Source organism: Pan paniscus, chromosome 11 (assembly GCF_029289425.2).
Source record: "Pan paniscus chromosome 11, NHGRI_mPanPan1-v2.0_pri, whole genome shotgun sequence".
NCBI lineage: Eukaryota > Metazoa > Chordata > Mammalia > Primates > Hominidae > Pan > Pan paniscus.
The window spans coordinates 64269255-64287659 of NC_073260.2; positions in this window are offsets into that span (position 1 = coordinate 64269255).

An 18405-nucleotide genomic window follows, 5' to 3' on the forward strand; every position below is an offset into this window, starting at 1 on the left:
ATTCCATTACATTCCATTCCGGTTGATTCCATTCCATTCCATTACATTCCATTCTATTCCAGTGGATTCCATTCCAATCCATTCCATTCCATTCCATTCCGGTGGATTCCATTCCCTCCCATTCCATTCCATTCCATTTTATTCGGTTTGATTCCATTCCATTCCATTCCATTCCATTCCTTTCCATTTCATTCCATTCCATTCTATTCGGGTTGATGGCATTTCATTCCATTCCTTTCCATTCGATTTGGGTTGATTCCATCCCATTCCATTGCACTCTATTGCATTTCATTCCATTCCATTCTATTCCATTCCATTCCATTCCATTCCACTCCAATCCCGTCCACTCCACTCCACTCCACTCCATTCCATTCCAATCAATTCCATTCGGTTTGATTCCATTCCATTCCATTCCATTCCATTCCATTCCATTCCATTCCATTCGGGATGGTTCCATTCCATTCCATTCCTTTCCATTCCATTCCATTCCATTCCAATCCATTCCATTCTATTCGGGTTGATTCCACTCCATTCCATTGAATTGCAGTACATACCATTCTGGGTGATTCCATTTCATTCCATTCCATTCCATTCCATTCCAGTCGTGTTGATTCCATTCCGTTCCATTCCATTCCATTCCATTCCATTCCATTCCATTCCATTCAGGTTGGTTCCATTCCACTTCATTCCATTCCATTCCATTCCATTCCATTCCATTCAATTCCATTCCATTCCATTCGAGTTGATTCCATTCCATTCCATTCCATTCCATTCTATTCGGGTTGATTCCTCTCCATTCCATTGCATTCCAGTCCATAACATTCTGGGTGATTCCATTCCATTCCATTCCATTCGGGTTGATTCCATTCCATTCCATTCCATTCCATTCCATTCCATTCCATTCCATTCCATCCGTGTTGATTCCGTTCCATTCCATTCCATTCCATTGGTGTGATTCCATTCTATTCCATTCCATTCCATTCCATTCTATTCGGGTTGATTCCATTCCGTTACATTCCATTCCGTTCCATTCCATTCCATTCCATTCTATTCAGTTTGATTCCTTTCCATTCCATTCCACTGCATTTAGTTCCATTCGCGTTGATTCCATTCCATTCCATTCCATTCCATTCCATTCCATTCCATTCCATTCGGGTTGATTCCATTCCATTCCATTCCATTCCACTCCAGTTGATTCCATTCCATTCCATTCCATTCCATTCCTTTCCATTCCATTCGGGTTGATTCCATTCCAATCCTTTCCATTCCATTCCTTTCCATTCCATTCAATTCCTTTCCATTCCATTCCTTTCCATTCGGGTTGATTCCATTCCATTCCATTCAGTTCCATTCCATTCCATTCCATTCCATTACATTACATTACATTCGGTTTGATTCGCTTCCATTCCATTCCGTTCCCTTTTTCTCCATTCCATTCCATTACATTACAATATATTCCGGTTGATTCCATTCCATTCAGCTTGATTCCATTCCATTCCATTCCATTCCATTCCATTCCATTCAGGTTGATTCCATTCCATTCCATTCCATTCCATTCCCTTCCATTCCATTCGTGTTTATTCCATTCCGTTCCATTCCATTCCATTCCATTCCATTCCATTCAGGTTGGATCCATTCCATTCCATTCCATTCCATTCCATTCAGGTTGGTTCCATTCCATTCCATTCCATTCGAGTTGATTCCATTCCATTCCATTCCATTCCATTCCATTCCATTCCAGTTGATTCAGTTCCATTCCTTTCCATTCAATTCCTTTCATTCCATTCCATTCCATTCGGGTTGACTCCATTCCATGGCATTCCATTCCATTCCATTCCATTCCATTCCATTCCATTCATGTTGATTCCATTCCATTCATGTTGATTTCATTCCATTGCAATCGGGTTGATTCCATTCCATTCCATTCCATTCCATTTGGGTAGATTCCATTCCATTCCTTTCCATCCCATTGCATTCCATTCCATTTGGGCTGATTCCATTCCATTCCATTCAGGTTGATTCTATTCCTTTCCATTCCATTCCATTCCATTCCATTCTGGTTGATTCCGTTCCATTCCATTCCATTCCATTCCATTCGTATTGATTCCCTTCCATTCCATTCCATTCCCTTCCATTCCATTCGGGTTTATTCCATTCCATTCCATTCCATTCCATTCCATTCCATTCGTGTTGATTCCATTCCATTGCTTTCCATTCCATTCCATTCCATTCCATACCATACCATTCCATTCAGGTTTGTTCCATTCCATTCCATTCCATTCCGTTCCATTCCAGTCGAGTTGTATCCATTCCAGTCCATTCCATTACATTCCATTCCATTCCGGTTGATTCCATTCCATTACATTCCATACCATTCCATTCACGTTGGATCCATTCCATTCCATTCCATTCCATACCATTCAGGTTGATTTTATTCCATTCCATTCCATTCCATTCCATTTCATTCGGGTTGATTCCATTCCATTCCATTCCATTCCATTAGGGTTGATTCAATACCATTCCATTCCATCCTATTCCCTTCCATTCCATTCGGGCTGATTCCATTCCATTCCATTCCATTGAGGTTGATTCTATTTCTTTCCATTCCATTCCTTTCCATTCCATTCGTGTTGATTCCATTCCATCCCATTCCATTCCATTCGGGTTGATTCCATTCCTTTCCATTCCTTTCCATTCCATTCCATTCCATTCCATTCCATTCTATTCCGGTTGATTCCACTCCATTCCATTGAATTCCAGTCCATACCATTCTGGGTGATTCCATTCCATTCCATTCCATTCCTTTCGTGTTGATTCCATTCTATTCCATTCGATTCCATTCCATTCCATTCCATTGCATTCCATTCGTGTTGATTCAATTCCATTCCATTCCATTCCATTGGGGTGATTCCATTCTATTCCATTCCATTCCATTCCGTTCTATTCGGGTTGATTGCATTCCATTCCAATCCATTCCGTTTGATTCCATTCCATTCCATTCCATTCCATTCCTTTCCATTCCATTTCATTCCATTCCATTCCGGTGGATTCCTTTCCATTCCATTCCATTCAGGTGGATTCCATTCCATCCCAATCCATTCCATTCCATTTTATTCGGTTTGATTCCATTCCATTCCATTCCATTCCATTCCGGTGGATTCCATTCCATCCCAATCCATTCCATTCCATTTTATTCGGTTTGATTCCATTCCATTCCTTTCCATTCCATTCCTTTCCAATTCATTCCATTCCATTCCATTCCATTCCTTTCCATTTCATTCCATTCCATTCCATTCGGGTTGATGGCATTTCATTCCATTCCTTTCCATTCCATTTGTGTTGATTCCATCCCATTCCATTGCACTCTATTCCATTCCATTCCATTCCATTCTATTCCATTCCATTTCATTCCATTCCACTCCAATCCACTCCACTCCACTCCACTCCATTCCATTCCAATCAATTCCATTCGGGTTGATTCCATTCCATTCCATTGCATTCCATTCCATTCGGGTTGTTTCCATTCCATTCCATTTCATTCCATTCCATTCCATTCCATTGCACTTCATTCCATTCCATTCGGGTTGATTCCTTTCCATTCCATTCCATTACTTTCCATTCCATTCCATTCCGGTTGATTCCATTCCATTCCATTCCATTCCATTGGGGTGATTCCATTCCGTTCGATTTCATTCCATTCTATTCCTTTCCATTCCATTTTATTCGGGTTGATTCCATTCCATTCCATTCCATTCCATTTCATTCCATTCCGGTAGATTCCATTCCATTCCATTCCATTCCATTAGATTCCAATCCATTCCATTCGGGTTGATTCCGTTCCATTCCATTCGATTCCATTCCATTCCATTCGGGTGGATTCCATTCCATTCCATTCCATTCCGTTCGTGTGGATTCCATTTCATTCGATTCCATTCCATTCCATTCCATTCCATTCCATTCCATTCCATTAGATTCCAATCCATTCAATTCGAGTTGATTCCTTTCCATTCCATTCCATTCGGGTGGATTCCATTCCATTCCATTCCATTCCATTCCATACCATTCAGGTTGATTTCATTCCATTCCATTCCATTCCATTCCATTCCATTCCATTCCATTCGGGTTGATTCCATTCCATTCGATTCCATTCCATTTGGGTTGATTCAATTCCATTCCATTCCATCCCATTCCATTCCATTCCATTCGGGCTGATTCCATTCCATTCCATTCCATTGAGGTTGATTCTGTTCCTTTCCATTCCATTCCATTCCATTCCATTCTGTTCCATTCCACTCAGGTTGATTCCGTTCCATTCCATTCCATTCCATTCCATTCCATTCGTGTTGATTCCATTCCATTCCATTCCATTCCATTCCATTCGGGTTGATTCCATTCCATTCCATTCCTTTCCCTTCCATGCCATTCCATTCCATTCCATTCCATTCCATTCCATTCCATTCTATTCGGGTTGATTCCACTCCATTCCATTGAATTCCAGTCCATACCATTCTGGGTGATTCCATTCCATTCCATTCCATTCCATTCCAATCGTGTTGATTCCATTCCGTTCCATTCCATTCCATTCCATTCCATTCAGGTTGGTTCCATTCCATTTCATTCCATTCCATTCCATTCCATTCCATTCCATTCGAGTTCATTCCATTCCATTCCATTCCATTCCATTCCATTCCATTCTAATCGGGTTGAGTCCTCTCCATTCCATTGCATTCCAGTCCATACCATTCTGGGTGATTCCATTCCATTCCATTCCATTCCATTCCATTCCATTCAGGTTGATTCCATTCCATTCCATTCCATTCCATTCCATTCCATCCGTGTTGATTCCATTCCATTCCATTCCATTCCATTTGTGTGATTCCATTCTATTCCATTCCATTCCATTCCATTCTATTCGGGTTGATTCCATTCCATTACATTCCATTCCGGTTGATTCCATTCCATTCCATTCCATTCCATTCTATTCCAGTGGATTCCATTCCATTCCATTCCATTCCATTCCGGTGGATTCCATTCCCTCCCATTCCATTCCATTCCATTTTATTCTGTTTGATTCCATTCCATTCCATTACATTCCTTTCCATTTCATTCCATTCCATTCTATTCTGGTTGATGGCATTTCATTCCATTCCTTTCCATTCCATTTGGGTTGATTCCATCCCATTCCATTGCACTCTATTGCATTTCATTCCATTCCATTCTATTCCATTCCATTCCATTCCATTCCACTCCAATCCCGTCCACTCCACTCCACTCCACTCCATTCCATTCCAATCAATTCCATTCGGTTTGATTCCATTCCATTCTATACAATTCCATTCCGTTCCATTCCATTCCATTCCATTCCATTCGGGTTGATTCCATTCCATTCAATTTCATTCCATTCCATTCCATTCCATAGCGGTGATTCGATTCTATTCCGTTCCGTTCCATTTCATTCCATTCCATTCCATTCCATTCCATTCGGGTTGATTCCATTCCATTCCATTCCATTCTGGTTGATTCCATTCCATTCCATTCCATTCCAATCCATTCCACTCCATTCTGTTTGATTCTATTCTATTCTGTTCCACTCCATTCCATTCTATTCAGTTTGATTCCTTTCCATTCCATTCCATTGCATTTAGTTCCATTCGCGTTGATTCCATTCCATTCCATTCCATTCCATTCGGGTTGATTCCATTCCATTCCATTCCATTCCACTCCGGTTGATTCCATTCCATTCCATTCAATTCGGGTTGATTCCATTCCAATCCTTTCCAGTCCTTTACTTTCCATTCCATTCAATTACTTTCCATTCCATTCCTTTCCATTCGGGTTGATTCCATTCCATTCCATTCAGTTCCATTCCATTCCATTCCATTCCATTCCATTCCATTCCATTCGGTTTGATTCGCTTCCATTCCATTCCGTTCCCTTTTTCTGCATTCCATTCCATTACATTACAATATATTCCGGTTGATTCCATCCCATTCCATTCCATTCCATTCCATTCAGGTTGATTCCATTCCATTCCATTCCATTCCATTCCATTCCATTCCATTCCATTCCATTCCATTCAGGTTGATTCCATTCCATTCCATTCCCTTCCATTCCATTCGTGTTGATTCCATTCCGTTCCATTCCATTCCATTCCATTCCATTCTATTCCATTCAGGTTGGTTCCATTCCATTCCATTCCATTCCATTCCATTCCATTCCATTCAGGTTGGTTCCATTCCATTCCATTCCATTCCATTCCATTCGAGTTGATTCCATTCCATTCCATTCCATTCCATTCCATTCCATTCCATTGCATTCCATTTGATTCAGTTCCATTCCTTTCCCTTCAATTCCTTTCATTCCATTCCATTCCATTCGGGTTGACTCCATTCCATTGCATTCCATTCCATTCCATTCCATTCCAGTTGATTCAGTTCCATTCCTTTCCATTCAATTCCTTTCATTCCATTCCATTCTATTCGGGTTGACTCAATTCCATTGCATTCCATTCCATTCCATTCCATTCCATTCCATTCCATTCCATTCCATTCCATTCATGTTGATTCCATTCCATTCATGTTGATTTCATTCCATTGCAATCGGGTTGATTCCATTCCATTCCATTCCATTCCATTTGGGTAGATTCCATTCCATTCCATTCCATCCCTTTGCATTCCATTCCATTTGGGCTGATTCCATTCTATTCCATTCCATTCCATTCAGGTTGATTCTATTCCTTTCCATTCCATTCCATTCCATTGCATTCTGGTTGATTCCGTTCCATTCCATTCCATTCCATTCCATTCGTATTGATTCCCTTCCATTCCATTCCATTCCCTTCCATTCCATTCGGGTTTATTCCATTCCATTCCATTCCATTCCATTCCATTCCATTCCATACCATTCCATTCCATTCCATTCGTGTTGATTCCATTCCATTGCTTTCCATTCCATTCCATTCCATTCCATACCATACCAATCCATTCAGGTTTGTTCCATTCCATTCCATTCCATTCCGTTCCATTCCATTCGAGTTGTATCCATTCCATTCCATTCCATTACATTCCATTCCATTCCGGTTGATTCCTTTCCATTCCATTCCATTCCATTCCATTCCATTCCATTCACGTTGGATCCATTCCATTCCATTCCATTCCATACCATTCAGGTTGATTTCATTCCATTCCATTCCATTCCATTCCATTTCATTCGGGTTGATTCCATTCCATTCCTTTCCATTCCATTTGGATTGATTCAATACCATTCCATTCCATCCCATTCCCTTCCATTCCATTCGGGCTGTTTCCATTCCATTCCATTCCATTGAGGTTGATTCTATTTCTTTTCATTCCATTCCATTCCATTCCATTCCGTTCCATTCCACTCAGGTTGATTCCGTTCCATTCCATTCCATTCCTCTCCATTCCATTCCTGTTGATTCCATTCCAGTCCAATCCATTCCATTCGGGTTGATTCCATTCCATTCCATTCCTTTCCATTCCATTCCATTCCATTCCATTCCATTCTATTCCGGTTGATTCCACTCCATTCCATTGAATTCCAGTCCATACCATTCTGGGTGATTCCATTCCATTCCATTCCATTCCTTTCGGGTTGATTCCATTCTATTCCATTCGATTCCATTCCATTCCATTCCATTCCATTCCATTCGTGTTGATTCAATTCCATTCCATTCCATTCCATTGGGGTGATTCCATTCTATTCCATTCCATTCCATTCCATTCTATTCGGGTTGATTGCATTCCATTCCATTCCATTCCGTTTGATTCCATTCCATTCCATACCATTCCTTTCCATTCCATACCACTCCATTCCATTCCGGTGGATTCCTTTCCATTCCATTCCATTCCGGTGGATTCCATTCCATCCCAGTCCATTCCATTCCATTTTATTCGGTTTGATTCCATTCCATTCCATTCCATTCCATTCCATTCCGGTGGATTCCATTCCATCCCAATCCATTCCATTCCATTTTATTCGGTTTGATTCCATTCCATTCCATTCCTTTCCGATTCATTCCATTCCATTCCTTTCCATTTCATTCCATTCCATTCCATTCGGGTTGATGGCATTTCATTCCATTCCTTTCCATTCCATTTGGGTTGATTCCATCCCATTCCATTGCACTCTATTCCATTCCATTCCATTCCATTCTATTCCATTCCATTTCATTCCATTCCACTCCAATCCACTCCACTCCACTCCACTCCATTCCATTCCAATCAATTCCATTCGGGTTGATTCCATTCCATTCCATTGCATTCCATTCCATTCGGGTTGTTTCCATTCCATTCCATTTCATTCCATTCCATTCCATTCCATTCCACTTCATTCCATTCCATTCGGGTTGATTCCTTTCCATTCCATTCCATTACTTTCCATTCCATTCCATTCCGGTTGATTCCATTCCATTCCATTCCATTCCATTGGGGTGATTCCATTCCATTCGATTTCATTCCATTCCATTCCTTTCCATTCCATTTTATTCGGGTTGATTCCATTCCATTCCATTCCATTCCATTCTGGTAGATTCCATTCCATTCCATTCCATTCCATTAGATTCCAATCCATTCCATTCGGGTTGATTCCTTTCCATTCCATTCGATTCCATTCCATTCCATTCGGGTGGATTCCATTCCATTCCATTCCATTCCATTCGTGTTGATTCCATTTCATTCGATTCCATTCCATTCCATTCCATTCCATTCCATTCCATTCCATTAGATTCCAATCCATTCAATTCGAGTTGATTCCTTTCCATTCCATTCCATTCGGGTGGATTCCATTCCATTCCATTCCATTCCATTCCATACCATTCAGGTTGATTTCATTCCATTCCATTCCATTCCATTCCATTCCATTCAGGTTGATTCCATTCCATTCCATTCCATTCCATTTGGGTTGATTCAATTCCATTCCATTCCATCCCATTCCATTCCATTCCATTCGGGCTGATTCCATTCCATTCCATTCCATTGAGGTTGATTCTGTTCCTTTCCATTCCATTCCATTCCATTCCATTCCATTCCCTTCGTGTTGATTCTTTCCATTCCATTCCATTCGGTTTGATTCCATTCCATTCCATTCCTTTCCATTCCATTCCATTCCATTCCATTCTATTCGGGTTGATTCCACTCCATTCCATTGAATTCCAGTCCATACCATTCTGGGTGATTCCATTCCATTCCATTCCATTCGTGTTGATTCCATTCCATTCCATTCCATTCCAGTGGATTCCATTCCATTCCATTCCATTCCATTCCGGTGGATTCCATTCCCTCCCATTCCATTCCATTCCATTTTATTCGGTTTGATTCCATTCCATTCCATTCCATTCCATTCCATTCCATTCCTTTCCATTCCATTCCATTCCATTCCATTCCATTCCATTCGGGTTGATGGCATTTCATTCCATTCCTTTCCATTCCATTTGGGTTGATTCCATCCCATTCCATTGCACTCTATTGCATTCCATTCCATTCCATTCTATTCCATTCCATTCCATTCCATTCCACTCCAATCCCGTCCACTCCACTCCACTCCATTCCAATCCAATCAATTCCATTCGGGTTGATTCCATTCCATTCCATTCAATTCAATTCCATTCCATTCCCTTGGGGTGATTCGATTCTATTCCGTTCCGTTCCATTCCATTCCATTCCATTCCATTCCATTCCATTCCATTCCACTCGGGTTGATTCCATTCCATTCCATTCCATTCTGGTAGATTCCATTCCATTCATTCCATTCCATTCCATTCCACTCCATTCCGTTTGATTCTATTCCATTCCATTCCATTCCATTCCATTCCATTCATGTTGATTCCATTCCATTCATGTTGATTTCATTCCATTGCAATCGGGTTGATTCCATTCCATTCCATTCCATTCCATTTGGGTAGATTCCATTCCATTCCATTCCATTCCATTCAGGTTGATTCTATTCCTTTCCATTCCATTCCATTCCATTCCATTCTGGTTGATTCCGTTCCATTCCATTCCATTCCATTCCATTGGTATTGATTCCCTTCCATTCCATTCCATTCCATTCGGGTTTATTCCATTCCATTCCATTCCATTCCATTCGGGCTGATTCCATTCCATTCCATTCCATTGAGGTTGATTCTATTCCTTTCCATTCCATTCCATTCCATTCCATTCCGTTCCATTCCACTCAGCTTGATTCCGTTCCATTCCATTCAATTCCATTCTTTCCATTCGTGTTGATTCCATTCCATTCCATTCCATTCCATTCCATTCGGGTTGATTCCATTCCATTCCATTCCATTCCATTCCATTCCATTCCATTCCATTCCATTCTATTCGGGTTGATTCCACTCCTTTCCATTGAATTCCAGTATATACCATTCTGGGTGATTCCATTCCAATCCATTCCATTCGTGCTGATTCCATTCCATTCCATTCCATTCCATTCCATTCCATTCCATTCCATTCAGGTTGGTTCCATTACATTTCATTCCATTCCATTCCATTCAATTCCATTCCATTCCATTCCATTCCATTCGAGTTGATTCCATTCCATTCCATTCCATTCCATTCCTTTCCATTCCATTCCATTCCATTACATTCTATTCGGGTTGATTCCTCTCCATTCCATTGCATTCCAGTCCATACCATTCTGGGTGATTCCATTCCATTCCATTCCATTCCATTCCATTCGTGTTGATTCCATTCCATTGCTTTCCATTCCATTCCATTCCATTCCATACCATACCATTCCATTCAGGTTTGTTCCATTCCATTCCATTCCATTCCGTTCCATTCCAGTCGAGTTGTATCCATTCCATTCCATTACATTACATTCCATTCCATTCCGGTTGATTCCATTCCATTACATTCCATACCATTCCATTCACGTTGGATCCATTCCATTCCATTCCATTCCATACCATTCAGGTTGATTTCATTCCATTCCATTCCATTCCATTCCATTTCATTCGGGTTGATTCCATTCCATTCCATTCCATTCCATTAGGGTTGATTCAATACCATTCCATTCCATCCTATTCCCTTCCATTCCATTCGGGCTGATTCCATTCCATTCCATTCCATTGAGGTTGATTCTATTTCTTTCCATTCCATTCCTTTCCATTCCATTCGTGTTGATTCCATTCCATCCCATTCCATTCCATTCGGGTTGATTCCATTCCATTCCATTCCTTTCCATTCCATTCCATTCCATTCCATTCCATTCCATTCCATTCCATTCTATTCCGGTTGATTCCACTCCATTCCATTGAATTCCAGTCCATACCATTCTGGGTGATTCCATTCCATTCCATTCCATTCCTTTCGTGTTGATTCCATTCTATTCCATTCGATTCCATTCCATTCCATTCCATTCCATTCCATTCGTGTTGATTCAATTCCATTCCATTCCATTCCATTGGGGTGATTCCATTCTATTCCATTCCATTCCATTCCATTCTATTCGGGTTGATTGCATTCCATTCCATTCCATTCCGTTTGATTCCATTCCATTCCATTCCATTCCATTCCTTTCCATTCCATTTCATTCCATTCCATTCCGGTGGATTCCTTTCCATTCCATTCCATTCCGGTGGATTCCATTCCATCCCAATCCATTCCATTCCATTTTATTCGGTTTGATTCCATTCCATTCCATTCCATTCCATTCCATTCCGGTGGATTCCATTCCATCCCAATCCATTCCATTCCATTTTATTCGGTTTGATTCCATTCCATTCCTTTCCATTCCATTCCTTTCCAATTCATTCCATTCCATTCCATTCCATTCCTTTCCATTTCATTCCATTCCATTCCATTCGGGTTGATGGCATTTCATTCCATTCCTTTCCATTCCATTTGGGTTGATTCCATCCCATTCCATTGCACTCTATTCCATTCCATTCCATTCCATTCTATTCCATTCCATTTCATTCCATTCCACTCCAATCCACTCCACTCCACTCCACTCCATTCCATTCCAATCAATTCCATTCGGGTTGATTCCATTCCATTCCATTGCATTCCATTCCATTCGGGTTGTTTCCATTCCATTCCATTTCATTCCATTCCATTCCATTCCATTGCACTTCATTCCATTCCATTCGGGTTGATTCCTTTCCATTCCATTCCATTACTTTCCATTCCATTCCATTCCGGTTGATTCCATTCCATTCCATTCCATTCCATGGGGGTGATTCCATTCCGTTCGATTTCATTCCATTCCATTCCTTTCCATTCCATTTTATTCGGGTTGATTCCATTCCATTCCATTCCATTCCATTCCATTCCATTCCGGTAGATTCCATTCCATTCCATTCCATTCCATTAGATTCCAATCCATTCCATTCGGGTTGATTCCTTTCCATTCCATTCGATTCCATTCCATTCCATTCGGGTGGATTCCATTCCATTCCATTCCATTCCGTTCGTGTGGATTCCATTTCATTCGATTCCATTCCATTCCATTCCATTCCATTCCATTCCATTCCATTAGATTCCAATCCATTCAATTCGAGTTGATTCCTTTCCATTCCATTCCATTCGGGTGGATTCCATTCCATTCCATTCCATTCCATTCCATACCATTCAGGTTGATTTCATTCCATTCCATTCCATTCCATTCCATTCCATTCCATTCCATTCCATTCGGGTTGATTCCATTCCATTCGATTCCATTCCATTTGGGTTGATTCAATTCCATTCCATTCCATCCCATTCCATTCCATTCCATTCGGGCTGATTCCATTCCATTCCATTCCATTGAGGTTGATTCTGTTCCTTTCCATTCCATTCCATTCCATTCCATTCTGTTCCATTCCACTCAGGTTGATTCCGTTCCATTCCATTCCATTCCATTCCATTCCATTCGTGTTGATTCCATTCCATTCCATTCCATTCCATTCCATTCCATTCCATTCGGGTTGATTCCATTCCATTCCATTCCTTTCCATTCCATGCCATTCCATTCCATTCCATTCCATTCTATTCTGGTTGATTCCACTCCATTCCATTGAATTCCAGTCCATACCATTCTGGGTGATTCCATTCCATTCCATTCCATTCCATTCCAATCGTGTTGATTCCATTCCGTTCCATTCCATTCCATTCCATTCCATTCAGGTTGGTTCCATTCCATTTCATTCCATTCCATTCCATTCCATTCCATTCCATTCGAGTTGATTCCATTCCATTCCATTCCATTCCATTCCATTCCATTCTAATCGGGTTGAGTCCTCTCCATTCCATTGCATTCCAGTCCATACCATTCTGGGTGATTCCATTCCATTCCATTCCATTCCATTCCATTCAGGTTGATTCCTTTCCATTCCATTCCATTCCATTCCATTCCATCCGTGTTGATTCCATTCCATTCCATTCCATTCCATTGGTGTGATTCCATTCTATTCCATTCCATTCCATTCCATTCTATTCGGGTTGATTCCATTCCATTACATTCCATTCCGGTTGATTCCATTCCATTCCATTCCATTCCATTCCATTCTATTCCAGTGGATTCCATTCCATTCCATTCCATTCCATTCCATTCCGATGGATTCCATTCCCTCCCATTCCATTCCATTCCATTTTATTCTGTTTGATTCCATTCCATTCCATTACATTCCTTTCCATTTCATTCCATTCCATTCTATTCTGGTTGATGGCATTTCATTCCATTCCTTTCCATTCCATTTGGGTTGATTCCATCCCATTCCATTGCACTCTATTGCATTTCATTCCATTCCATTCTATTCCATTCCATTCCATTCCATTCCACTCCAATCCCGTCCACTCCACTCCACTCCACTCCATTCCATTCCAATCAATTCCATTCGGTTTGATTCCATTCCATTCCATTCAATTCCATTCCGTTCCATTCCATTCCATTCCATTCCATTCGGGTTGATTCCATTCCATTCAATTTCATTCCATTCCATTCCATTCCATTGCGGTGATTCGATTCTATTCCGTTCCGTTCCATTCCATTCCATTCCATTCCATTCCATTCCATTCGGGTTGATTCCATTCCATTCCATTCCATTCTGGTTGATTCCATTCCATTCCATTCCATTCCAATCCATTCCACTCCATTCTGTTTGATTCTATTCCATTCTGTTCCACTCCATTCCATTCTATTCAGTTTGATTCCTTTCCACTCCATTCCATTGCATTTAGTTCTATTCGCGTTGATTCCATTCCATTCCATTCCCTTCCATTCGGGTTGATTCCATTCCATTCCATTCCATTCCACTCCGGTTGATTCCATTCCATTCCATTCCATTCGGGTTGATTCCATTCCAATCCTTTCCATTCCTTTACTTTCCATTCCATTCAATTACTTTCCATTCCATTCCTTTCCATTCGGGTTGATTCCATTCCATTCCATTCAGTTCCATTCCATTCCATTCCATTCCATTCCATTCCATTCCATTCGGTTTGATTCGCTTCCATTCCATTCCGTTCCCTTTTTCTGCATTCCATTCCATTACATTACAATATATTCCGGTTGATTCCATCCCATTCCATTCCATTCCATTCCATTCAGGTTGATTCCATTCCATTCCATTCCATTCCATTCCATTCCATTCCATTCCATTCCATTCCATTCAGGTTGATTCCATTCCATTCCATTCCATTCCCTTCCATTCCATTCGTGTTGATTCCATTCCGTTCCATTCCATTCCATTCCATTCCATTCTATTCCATTCAGGTTGGTTCCATTCCATTCCATTCCATTCCATTCCATTCCATTCAGGTTGGTTCCATTCCATTCCATTCCATTCCATTCCATTCGAGTTGATTCCATTCCATTCCATTCCATTCCATTCCATTCCATTCCATTCCAGTTGATTCAGTTCCATTCCTTTCCCTTCAATTCCTTTCATTCCATTCCATTCCATTCGGGTTGACTCCATTCCATTGCATTCCATTCCATTCCATTCCATTCCAGTTGATTCAGTTCCATTCCTTTCCATTCAATTCCTTTCATTCCATTCCATTCTATTCGGGTTGACTCAATTCCATTGCATTCCATTCCATTCCATTCCATTCCATTCCATTCCATTCCATTCCATTCCATTCCATTCATGTTGATTCCATTCCATTCATGTTGATTTCATTCCATTGCAATCGGGTTGATTCCATTCCATTCCATTCCATTCCATTTGGGCTGATTCCATTCTATTCCATTCCATTCCATTCAGGTTGATTGTATTCCTTTCCATTCCATTCCATTCCATTGCATTCTGGTTGATTCCGTTCCGTTCCATTCCATTCCATTCCATTCGTATTGATTCCCTTCCATTCCATTCCATTCCCTTCCATTCCATTCGGGTTTATTCCATTCCATTCCATTCCATTCCATTCCATTCCATTCCATTCCATTCCATACCATTCCATTCCATTCCATTCGTGTTGATTCCATTCCATTGCTTTCCATTCCATTCCATTCCATTCCATACCATACCAATCCATTCAGGTTTGTTCCATTCCATTCCATTCCATTCCGTTCCATTCCATTCGAGTTGTATCCATTCCATTCCATTCCATTCCATTCCATTCCATTCCGGTTGATTCCATTCCATTACATTCCATTCCATTCCATTCACGTTGGATCCATTCCATTCCATTCCATTCCATACCATTCAGGTTGATTTCATTCCATTCCATTCCATTCCATTCCATTCCATTCCATTTCATTCGGGTTGATTCCATTCCATTCCTTTCCATTCCATTTGGATTGATTCAATACCATTCCATTCCATCCCATTCCCTTCCATTCCATTCGGGCTATTTCCATTCCATTCCATTCCATTGAGGTTGATTCTATTTCTTTTCATTCCATTCCATTCCATTCCATTCCGTTCCATTCCACTCAGGTTGATTCCGTTCCATTCCATTCCATTCCTTTCCATTCCATTCGTGTTGATTCCATTCCAGTCCAATCCATTCCATTCGGGTTGATTCCATTCCATTCCATTCCTTTCCATTCCATTCCATTCCATTCCATTCCATTCTATTCCGGTTGATTCCACTCCATTCCATTGAATTCCAGTCCATACCATTCTGGGTGATTCCATTCCATTCCATTCCATTCCTTTCGGGTTGATTCCATTCTATTCCATTCGATTCCATTCCATTCCATTCCATTCCATTCCATTCGTGTTGATTCAATTCCATTCCATTCCATTCCATTGGGGTGATTCCATTCTATTCCATTACATTCCATTCCATTCTATTCGGGTTGATTGCATTCCATTCCATTCCATTCCGTTTGATTCCATTCCATTCCATACCATTCCTTTCCATTCCATACCACTCCATTCCATTCCGGTGGATTCCTTTCCATTCCATTCCATTCCGGTGGATTCCATTCCATCCCAGTCCATTCCATTCCATTTTATTCGGTTTGATTCCATTCCATTCCATTCCATTCCGGTGGATTCCATTCCATCCCAATCCATTCCATTCCATTTTATTCGGTTTGATTCCATTCCATTCCATTCCATTCCATTCCTTTCCAATTCATTCCATACCATTCCATTCCATTCCATTCAATTTCATTCCATTCCATTCCATTCGGGTTGATGGCATTTCATTCCATTCCTTTCCATTCCATTTGGGTTGATTCCATCCCATTCCATTCCACTCTTCCATTCCATTCCATTCCATTCTATTCCATTCCATTCCATTCCATTCCACTCCAATCCCCTCCACTCCACTCCACTCCACTCCATTCCATTCCAATCAATTCCATTCGGGTTGATTCCATTCCATTCCATTCCATTCCATTCCATTCCATTCGGTTTGATTCCATTCCATTCCATTTCATTCCATTCCATTCCATTCCATTCCACTTCATTCCATTCCATTCGGGTTGATTCCTTTCCACTCCATTCCATTACTTTCCATTCCATTCCATTCCGGTTGATTCCATTCCATTCCATTCCATTGGGGTGATTCCATTCCATTCGATTTCATTCCATTCCATTCCTTTCCATTCCATTTTATTCGGGTTGATTCCATTCCATTCCATTCCATTCCGGTAGATTCCATTCTATTCCATTCCATTAGATTCCAATCCATTCCATTCGGGTTGATTCCTTTCCATTCCATTCGATTCCATTCCATTCCATTCGGGTGGATTCCATTCCATTCCATTCCATTCCGTTCGTGTTGATTCCATTTCATTCGATTCCATTCCATTCCATTCCATTAGATTCCAATCCATTCAATTCGGGTTGATTCCTTTCCATTCCATTCCATTCCATTCCATTCGGGAGGATTCCATTCCATTCCATTCCATTCCATTCCATACAATTCAGGTTGATTTCATTCCATTCAATTCCATTCCATTCCATTCCATTCCATTCCATTCCATTCCATTCCATTCGGGTTGATGCCATTCCATTCCATTCCATTCCATTTGGGTTGATTCAATTCCATTCCATTCCATTCCATTCCATTCCATTCCATTCGGGTTGATTCCATTCCAATCCTTTCCATTACTTTCCTTTCCATTCCATTCAATTCCTTTCCATTCCATTCCTTTCCATTCGGGTTGATTCCATTCCATTCCATTCAGTTCCATTCCATTCCATTCCATTCCATTCCATTCCATACCATTCCATTAAATTCCATTTGATTCGCTTCCATTCCATTCCGTTCCCTTTATCTCCATTCCATTCCATTACATTACAATACATTCCGGTTGATTCCATCCCATTCCATTCCATTCCATTCCATTCAGGTTGATTCCATTCCATTCCATTCCATTCCATTCCATTCCATTCCATTCCATTCCATTCCATTCCATTCCATTCCATTCAGGTTGATTCCATTCCATTCCATTCCATTCCATTCCATTCCCTTCCATTCCATTCGTGTTGATTCCATTCCTTTCCATTCCATTCCATTCCATTCCATTCCATTCGGGTTGATTCCATTCCATTCCATTCCTTTCCATTCCATTCCATTCCATTCCATTCCATTCCATTCCATTCTATTCGGGTTGATTCCACTCCATTCCATTGAATTCCAGTACATATCATTCAGGGTGATTCCATTCCATTCCTTTCCATTCCATTCCATTCCATTCGTGTTGAATAAATTCCGTTCCATTCCATTCCATTCCACTCCATTCCATTCCATTCCATTCAGGTTGGTTCCATTCCATTTCATTCCATCCCATTCCATTCCATTCGATTCCATTCCATTCCATTCGAGTTGATTCCATTCCATTCCATTCCATTCCATTCCATTCCGTTATATTCGGGTTGATTCCTCTCCATTCCATTGCATTCCAGTCCATACCATTCTGGGTGATTCCATTCCATTCCATTCCATTCCATTCCATTCGGGTTGATTCCATTCCATTCCATTCCATTCCATTCCATTC